The sequence below is a fragment of the Hemicordylus capensis genome, chromosome 2, assembly GCF_027244095.1.
Source record: "Hemicordylus capensis ecotype Gifberg chromosome 2, rHemCap1.1.pri, whole genome shotgun sequence".
NCBI classification, from domain to species: domain Eukaryota; kingdom Metazoa; phylum Chordata; class Lepidosauria; order Squamata; family Cordylidae; genus Hemicordylus; species Hemicordylus capensis.
Genome location: NC_069658.1, coordinates 184463518 through 184473769, shown reverse-complemented (window position 1 = coordinate 184473769; position 10252 = coordinate 184463518).

Here is a 10252-nt window from a genome sequence, read left to right as displayed (position 1 = left end):
CCCGTCGAGGCAGAGGCAGGAGCTGCTGCCCCCCACCCCACCTACGCTCTGTCCCTGTTGCCAAGGGGAAAGGCAGCCACTACAAACTGTCCTTTCCCATTCCAGCTGGCCTAGCACCACCGTCCACTTGCTGCCGCCACGTCTTCTCCCTCCCCATTCAGGTACTGGAGGCGGCCATTCAGGCCAACTCCAGCCTCAGAGGCATGGTGCCTCTCAATACCAGGTGCAGGGGAGTAGCAGCAGGAGAGAGGGCATGCCCTCAGCTCTTGCCTGTGGACTTCCCAGAGGCATCTGGTGGGCCACTGTGTGAAGTAGGATGCTGGATTAGATGGGCCCTTGGGCCTGATCCAGCAGGGCTGTTCTTATGTTCTGTAACCTGGGAGATCAAGGTGGAGTGAGGTGGCAATGCGCCAATGACTTCTTTGGGGCTTTCCTCCAGCAATTATATTGCTTAAGTATAATATGTGTATGCTGTGGTGTTCTAATTCTGTGCCTTTTCATAACTTTGAATATATATTATGTCTGATTAGGCCTTTCCCAAAATACTGAGGAGGTCTTGTGCGGTCACATCTCAAGGAAGTTTCACAACTGGGGTGGTATTCAGAGGAGCAGGACCTGTTTTATTTTTCAGACTACAATTGACCATACAAGTAAAGGCTGAAGAAAAAATCGTTATCTTCAAGAAGAAAAAGAGTGGATGGAATGCAAACTAATCTTGAGACTTGCCACAAGGAGAAGTAAAAAGGTTTCCCCTCTGGCTGGCGGGCCCAGCTGAGCGATACTAGATTTTAACTTTGGTGTCATTTTAAGACAGAGACTAGTGCTTCCTGTAATCAAGGTTAAAAACTGAACATGTATATTAGAAAGTGTTGGGATATAAAGTCTGGGTGTTGATTCCTCATCAACTGCAGACTTCTACCCTGCTCCATTTTCAGTACCTGAATATATTATTTATTGGTGAATAAATATACTATGAATTTGTTTAAATATGCTATTTATTGGTGAAGGTGATGATACCAGATAAGATTGGTGTAGATACCAATTCAAAGCTCATGCTGAGGAACAGTGCTGAGTGCATTTTCATCACCACTAAATTCTACAATTGACCCTACAAAATTAGTGCTAAGGATTAAGGCTTTCAGTCCAAGCCTTGTCACAATCACCATTTATATCCTGAGACAAGTACATAAATACAAAATATAACACCAAAATGACTCCTATTACTAGTATAGGCTGGAAAATGAAAACAATAATTGAAGTCAGGTAGTATATAAATTAAATTTTTTAAAGCTAAAAAGAGCAGGGACAGGGAGAATTCATGGTGGCTTAAAGCAAAATTTAAGAACAAACACAATATAGTATCTATAGAAAATAGATGAAGACTACATTAAATCTGAGATATTATTAGCAGCAATAGAACAAGAAATACACTGAGCTTTTCAGTTAATGCTACAGTCATTACACACTTGAGTAAAAATCTGATTGAAACCAATGTACTTACTAAAAAGTAGGCATGCATAGAATGGATTGCACTATAAAGCCAAAAATCTTAAACATTACAATACACAGGTAGGCAGTGATCTACATCAAAATCAAGCTATCATCTCAACCAGTATTCCCTCTAATTATTTTTCATCTGCTTGCAGAATAAGCTTTGCTCTGGGTGGCAGTATCAAGGTAGAGTGTGCATGCACATGCATTCAGAATGGGGCCTTCTTGATTCAACCTGAGCTGGATCTAAAATTAGATCCAGCTCTACATTAAAAAATAAATAAATTGTGAGCATCCACAGGTCTTAGAGGAAACACTGCTCTCAACTGGGATCCCCTGCTGACAAAAAACAAAGGCAACATTCCTCAGGGCGATTTCTTTTTGTGAACCTCTCTCAGCCATCCTCCTGTGCTTCACCTGCCTTTCTCTAAGTCCAGCAGTTGATCAGAATAACCACTACACAGGTTTTGCTCCTTAACTCCGCTTCTACAAGGGCTAACGGTAAAGAGTGCCATCGATTCAGTGTTGACTCCTGGTGACCACAGAGCCCCCTGGTTGTCTTTGGTAGAATACAGGGAAATTCTACCAGCAGCAGGGAAATGCTCGACTAACAAGCAGAAAGTTGCCACTTCACATCTCTTCTGGTACACCTATATCGGGCAGCAGCGATACAGGAAGATGCTGAAAAGCATCATCTCAGATTGCACGGGAGGAGGCAGTGGTAAACCTCTCCTGTGTTCTACCAAAGACAACCACAGGGCTCTGTGGTTGCCAGGAGTTGAAATCAACTTGAAGGCACACTTTACCATCTCCCGAGTCCCTTGCAGTATGAGATGATGATGCCTTTCAGCCTCTTCCTATATCGCTGCTGCCCAATATCAGGGAACAGCTTGGGTGGGGCATTGACTGTGCTGTCTTTGCTTCTGCCCCTCCTTTCCTTAGGTGTGTAACATCATCTCCTTGGGCTGTTGCTGTGCTGGGGCTTCTGCTGCTATATAGGGCTGGCTGGCCCAAGGGCGCGAGCCAAGTGGCTCTCAGCCTTGGGGCAAGCTGCCTGGGGCCCAGAAGATCTTTCTCCTTCTGTCCTGAAGATCCGTCTTCCTGCGATCAAGAAGTCAGCAAGAGATTGTACAAGTCTGGTTTTGGTTTTTATTAAGCCAAGAAGCTGTGGTGGGTTAGTCTGGGGAGATGTGTCTGGGAGAGCGAAAAAGTGGGGATGGAGTGGGGGCAGCAATATCACGGGTAGCGGGCAGAGGGAGGTATGGCGGTGGGAGTTGGGCAGGCCGTTACAGGAGAAACCGGTCCAGGCAATTGAGGCCTGTTCCTTTTTCCGGCCCTTCTCCCAACCCTCTGACCCCAGGGAGCTATGAGAACACTCCCTTGAGGATTAGGGTGCTGCTGCTGAATGCCAGGTCAGTTAATGCAAAAACCTCTCTCATCCACGATTGATTGTGGATGAGCGTGCTGACCTGGTATGTGTGACGGAGACCTGGTTGGATGCGCTGGGCAGGGTTGGTCTCTCTCAGCTCTGCCCTCCAGGTTTCCAGATTGTGCAACAGCCCCGCCTCGAGCGTCGGGGAGGAGGCGTTGCAGTCATCTTTTGAGAGACCCTCCCCGTTTCCAGGTGCCTGGTCAGGCAATCTCAGAATTTTGAGTGTTTGTCCTTGAGGGTGGAACACCGAGATAGGCTGGGGATTCTGCTGGTGTACCGTCCACCCCGCTGCACTTCAGTCTCCCTACATGAGCTGGCGGGGGTGGTCTTGGAGGTGGCCTTGGGTTCCCCCAGGCTTATTGTTTTGGGGGATTTCAATGTCCATGCTGAGGCCCCCCTAGTGGGTGCGGCTCAGGATTTCATGACCTCCATGGTAACCATGGGCCTGTCTCAATTGGTATCGGGCCCTACCCATGTGGCGGGACACACTCTGGATCTGGTTTTTGCCAACCAGGAAATATATGATCTGGAGGTGGGGGAATTTGAGACCACTCCCTTGTCATGGACAGATCATCATCTGGTGGGGTTTAGTTTGACTGCTCCGTCTGCCCTCTGCAGGGGTGGTGGGCCGATTAAGATGGTCCGCCCCCGGAGGCTTATGGATCCACTTGAATTCCAGATGGCCCTTGGGGAGTTTCCAGTGTCCAGAGCTGGTGACCCTGTCGAGGCCTTGGTTGATCTTTGGAATTGAGAGATGGCCCGGGCTGTTGACACGGTTGCTCCTAAACACCCTCTCCGGCTTGGTGGAGCCCGTTCTGCTCCTTGGTTTTCCTCGGAGCTTAGGGCGATGAAGCAACTCGGGTGACAGCTGGAGCGACGCTAGAGGAAGAGTCATCACGAATCTCACCGAACACGGGCTAGAGCCCATTTTAGGGACTACTCCATGGTGGTGGGGGCGGCGAAGAAATGCTTTTTCTCCGCCTCCATTGCCTCTGCTCAGTGCAGACAAACAGAGCTGTTTTGTGTGGTAAAAACCTTGCTCCACACATCCCCCCAGACAATGGGGGCGGAGTCATCTACAGCTCTTTGTGATCAGTTTGCCTGTCGCTTTTCAGATAAAGTCGCTTGCATCCGTGCTGACCTGGACTCCAGAGTTTTGGCAGTTCCGGCAGACGTGCCTCTGGTACCACCTGGTCCCGTTGTGTTGGATTCTTTTCAGTTGGTGCGGCCTGAGGATGTGGACAAGATCCTGGGCAGCGTGCGGGTGACTTCGTGCGCTCTTGACCCTTGCCCTTCATGGCTAATAAAAGCTGCCAGGGAGGTGACAGGCAGATGGCTGGAGGTGATCGTTAATGCTTCATTAAGGGAGGGCAGGATGCCATCGTGCCTTTCTTGAAAAGGACATTGTTGAACTGGAGAAGGTACAGAAGAGGGCAACCAAGATGATCAGGGGCCTAGAGCACCTTTCTTATGAGGCAAGACTACAACACCTGGGGCTTTTTAGTTTAGAAAAAAGACGACTGCGGGGAGACATGATAGAGGTCTATAAAATCATGCATGGCGTGGAGAAAGTGGAGAGAGAGAGATTCTTTTCCCTCTCACACAACACTAGAACCAGGGGTCACTCCATGAAATTGATTGCCAGGAGGTCTAGGACCAACAAACGGAAGTACTTTTTCACACAACGTGTGATCCACTTGTGGAACTCTCTGCCACAGGATGTGGTGACAGCCGACAACCTGAATGGCTTTAAGAGGGGTTTGGATGACTTCATGGAGTAGAGGTCTATCAATGGCTACTAGTCAGAGGGCTGTGGGCCACCTCCAGCCTCAGGGGCGGGGTGCCTCTGAGTACCAGTTGCGGGGGAGTAATGGCAGGAGAGAGGGCATGCCCTCAACTCCTGTCTGAGGCTTCCAGCAGCATCTGGTGGGCCACTGTGCGAAACAGGATGCTGGACTAGATGGGCTTCCTTGGGCCTGATCCAGCAGGGCTGTTCTTATGTTCTTATGTGCCTCAAGGAGGCGGTGGTAAGACCACTATTAAAAAAGCCCTCCCTTGATCCCTCCAACCTGGATAACTATAGACCTGTGTCTAACCTTCCCTTTTTGGGCAAGGTGATGGAGCGTGTGGTGGCGTCCCAGCTGCAGAGGGTCTTGGATGATACGGATTATCTGGACCCTTGTCAATCTGGCTTCCGCCCCAGGTATGGGACTGAGACTGCCTTGGTAGCTCTAGTGGATGACCTACGCCAGGAACTAGACAGTGGGAGTGTGTCCCTGTTGGTTCTGCTGGACCTCTCGGCGGCGTTCGATACCATCGACCATGGTATCCTTCTGGGCCGCCTCTCGAGTATGGGAATCGGAGGCACTGCATTGCAGTGGTTCCGGTCCTTTCTTGGGGGGAGGGTCCAGAAGGTGGTGCTGTGGGACTACTGCTCAGCCCCGTGGCCATTGGCCTGTGGGGTCCCGCGAGGATCGGTCTTGTCCCCCATGCTGTTTAACGTCTACATGAAGCCGCTGGGAGAGGTCATCCGGGGATTTGGGCTGAGTTGTCAGCAATATGCGGATGACAGCTCTATCTCTCCTTGTCATTTGATCCTAGGGAGGCGGTGGATGTCCTGAATCGGGGGCTGGAGGCCGTGATGGGTTGGATGTGGGCTAACAAACTGAAATTGAATCCGGATAAGACGGAGGTACTGTTGGTCAGTAGGAGAGCTAATCGGGATGAGGAGACTTTACCGGTTCAGGATGGGGTTGCACTCCCCTTGAAGGAGCAAGTACGCAGCTTGGGGGTACTACTGGACCCGGCTCTGCTTTTGGAAGCTCAGGTGGAGGCGGTGGCCAGGGGTGCCTTTGCACGGCTTCGGCTAGTGCGCCAGCTGCGTCCCTTTCTCGAGAAGGCAGATCTGGCCACGGTTACCCATGCCTTAGTCACGTCGCGGCTGGATTACTGTAACGCGCTCTACGTGGGGCTGCCCTTGAAGAATATCCGGAAACTGCAGCTAGTGCAAAACGCGGCAGCGAGGGTTTTATCCGGAGCTGCCCATTGGGAACACATCACCCCCATTTTGAAAGAGTTGCACTGGCTGCCGGTTCATTTCCGGGTCCAATTCAAGGTGCTGGTTTTGACCTTTAAAGCCCTTAATGGTTTGGGCCCGGGGTATTTGAGGGACCGCCTGATCCCAAGGGTTGCTGCCCGCTTGACTAGGACATCTGAGGGGGCCCTGCTCCGGGTGCCGACAATGAGGGAGGCCCGGCTGTCGTGCACTCGGGACAGGGCCTTCTCTGTTGCTGCTCCTAGACTCTGGAATGCTCTCCCAGTGGCCATTCGTTCCTCAGACTCCATCATGGCTTTTAGAAAGCTTGTAAAGACTTGGCTTTTTACCCAGGCTTTTACATAATCGATTTTACTGCTGCTTCGGTGTGTTTTTATCTGTTGTATTGTTTTTATGCCTGTTTTTATATGTTTTTATATTTTTTGCTTGATGTTTTTATTGCCTTTTTATTGTATGTTTTAACTTTTGTAAACCACCTTGGGGTTTCCTTTTAACGAAAGGCGGTATATAAATGTAAAAATAAATAAATAAAGTAAGTAAGTCTGGGAAGCATACCAGCGGAGATCTGAACCGGCAACCTCTGGCTTGCTAGTCAAGTCATTTCCCCGCTGTGCCCTTAGGTGGCTAGAGCCCTTTAAAATGAAAGCTGGGAATCCGGGCAAGCTAATAGGCTAACCGGGATCTGGGGAACATGCTTAAAATCCTGTAAATACCCGGAAATCCTGGGGAGATGACAACCTTACACTTCACCATAAACCTTGTGGTCTGCTACTGAGCTCAAGCCAAAAGCACAAACCCTGAAGACATGCTGAAAATATGCTGGATTCATAAATCTCTCCCTATCAGCAATTGTCAAGATAAGCTGTCACCACTCTGCACATCTGTGGGTAGAGAAGACACTTGCTGTTTTCCCTAGGGTAATTATGTCAGTTCCTACGCCAGTAGCAATGATGGGGTCTGTGACACACATTTGTCTACTGCAGGGTAGCACAGCTTCAGCCCTCCTACAACTTCCATCATCCCCAGCCATAGGGATGTGCAGAACGTTACCACTCCTTACCAGTGGTAACAGACTGAGCTGGCGCTGCAAACCACTGCCATGGTGCTCCAGCCAGCATCCCACACGGTGGCAGCCGGTCTCTGGAGTTCACCGAACCTCTGCGCATGCAGTGGCAGCCTGGTTCATGGCCACTGGTAAGAAGAGCTTTGATTACTTTAATATTAAAGGTACTACCATGACTACAAATATTGATTACCGCTTTTCAGCAGAAGTTCCCAAAGCGGTTTACATAGAAAAAGAAAAATAAATATGGATGGCTCCCTGTCCCCAAAAGGCTCACAATCTAAAAAGAAACATAAGATAGTGGCAACAGCCACTGGAGGGATGCTGTGCTGGGGATGGATAGGGCCAGTTGCTCTTCCCCTGCTCAATAAAGAGAATCACCATTTTAAGAAGATGGCTCTTTGCTCAGTTAGCAGTAAGAGGCAAGAGATTCGAAGCTGTAAGAGCTTTGATTACTTTAATGTTAAAGGTGCCTGTAAGGATGAATTTACTGCTAAAGGTTCTTCTCACCGCCCCTCAGCTCCACTCTATCCTAATTATTTTTTTTTAAAGGTGGAACACTTGGAATGTTCTGAACAGAATGGGCTTGTTTTGTGGAAATATTGGGTCACCCCAGTGACCCAACCAGAGTGAAACAGAGTTTTCAGGCCATTTTGCGTTCCGTTCGGAACTCGGAATGGAACGCAAAACCTGTTCCATGCACACCCCTACCCAGCCACAGTGACCAATAGTCAGGAATGATGGGCATTGTAGTAGAACATCTCTAGAAGGGCTGAAGTAAACCAGTCTACTGGTTTGTCTGTGAAGATGTCACGAGAAGAGCAACTGTATTTTTTGGCATTTCCTAATAATGCAATACATATTGAGGAGGAGGGCCATAGCTCATTGGCAGAGTGTATGCTTTGTATACACAAGGTCCCAGATTCAATCGCTGGCATCTCCCGTCAAGGGATCTTTGGCAGCAAGGCTTAAAAAGACCCCTGCCCAAGGCCTTGAAGACAGTCCTGAGCTGGATGGACCAATGGTCCAACTTAGGGTAAGGTAAATTCATATGTTTTATGGTTCTATTGTCTCTTATAAGCAGTGGTCCCTCTAATTTTTCTCATCTCTGTGCAGAATGAGTTTTGTTCTGGACGGCAGTATCAAGGTAGTGTGTGCACACATGCATTCAGAATGGAACCTTCCTGATTCAACCTGAGCGGAATCTAAAATGAACTGAGCGGACATCCAAAAACTTGTGAGCATGTGCACGCCTTAGCAGAAACAGTAGTTATAAGAGATTGTAATTGGGAGTAATTTTACTGTGGGTAAAATTTCTAACTATGTTGTTACATGTAACAGAACTGCCTCCAGTCTTGAGAAAAACAGGGCATGGTGAGTGATGGGAAGGTAAGTGCACATAGGAAGCTATGTGCTTCCTATGTGCCATTGGTCCATCTACCTGAGTATTATCAATACCAGGGCTGCTCAACTTCAGCCCTCCGGCAATGTTGGCCTGCAACTCCCATAATCCCTGGCTATTGGCAACTGTGGCTGGGGATTGTGGGAGCTGTAGTCCAAAAACAGCTGTGGGTGGGGGGCCTAAGTTGAGCAGGCCTGATCTACACAGACTGGCAGCCGCTTCTCCAAGGCTGCAGGCAGGATTCTCTTTCAGCCCTGTCTTGGAGAAGCTCTTCCCAGAGTAGCCCCATCCCCTACTTGAATGGAACCCTTGCACCTAGGAAATTAGTGTGTCAGGGAGAAGGATTCTAATCTAGACTTCTCCCTCACATGCTAATTTATTACGTTTATGGATCTGCTTTTTGTACAATTTGCACAATAAGTTGCAACAAGACCAAACAAATTGCTTAGTCTCTAGAAACTAATTAGACCTCCAGAAGCTTCAAATAATCCGGAAGAGGTATTTCCCCCACAATGTGTACAGCACCACAAACCCCACTCCTATTATCTATGAGCCAGCACATAGTTTTAATTCCACCTTCATCTCTATGCCTTGAGGCCTGCCTTTAAGTTTTGAGGTTTAGCCTTCTCCATTTCGGGGTTAGGGTTCTTCCCAAGGGAAGAACTAAAACTTCAGGCTAAGGGCCAGAACTAAAGAGGGCCAGCCTATTTTCTTCTTGGCTTAATGAGAACTTTTGCTTGCTATGAGCTCCACCCACATGTTCATCAGGCTCCTTCCAGAGCCACCAGGCACAGTTATGCTCTGCTCCCTAGCCCACCAGAAGCCACCTCCACACCAGGTCAGTAGGCTCCAGTCTCTATGAGGCACCAAGCCTTAACTCCTGCTTTCCACCCTGTGAGCCTCGGGGTACCTGGCAATCCTAATTGACCTCCCCACCACCACTAATATCGATAATGAACAGAAGGTATGACTAAGGGGAAGGATGGGGGCAATGGAACACACTGGGGGAAAGCGTCCTCTTTCATGGCCTGGAGCAAGGGGTAGGCACCTTGGCTCTCCAGCTGCTGCCCCAGCCATAATAAATTGTGACTGGGGATGATGGGAGTTGTAGTTCAGCAACAAGTAGAAAGCCAAGATTATCTACTCATGGCCTAGAGACAGGAAGGGCTATATGCTGATGGTAAGAAGGGATGCAGTCAGAGGGGACAAATTCCACATGTACTTACCAAATCTTTGCCTTCATTGCTCTTTGTATAATGTGCATACTTGAAATAGTTCATTTTGCTCACAGTGCATGGTTAGAGTTCTGTGGTTTCTGGAATTTAGTTTTTTAACTTCCTCCAAACTAAGGTCCTACCCTGCTAATCTGGTGTCCTCACCTCCAGTTTTTTATTGGCGTTTGGACCCAGAAGGTCTCTGATGTCTTCGTTAGAGATCTCCAAATAAGAAGCCCTCACCAAGATCTTGGTGTTTTCGTACACTGTACAAAACCACCACCACCACCACCACCACCACCACCACCATTTAAGTTCTTCATAACATTCTTAAGCTTCTTAAGTTTCCAGCATGGGATCTCTCTGTTAGGACTGTCAGAATTGTATTTCCTGTATCAGATGTACATGTGGGCCTAGTTTTATTTAAAATATTTATATCCCACCCCTCCAGCACATTGTTGCTCAGGGTGACGTACAATAAAACAAATAACCACAATAAGCTAATGCAATAAAAACACAATACAATATAATAAAACAAACTAAAAGTTAGATAAAATAGCTGAGAAAGTAAGATAAAGCAGTAATCAAGACTAAA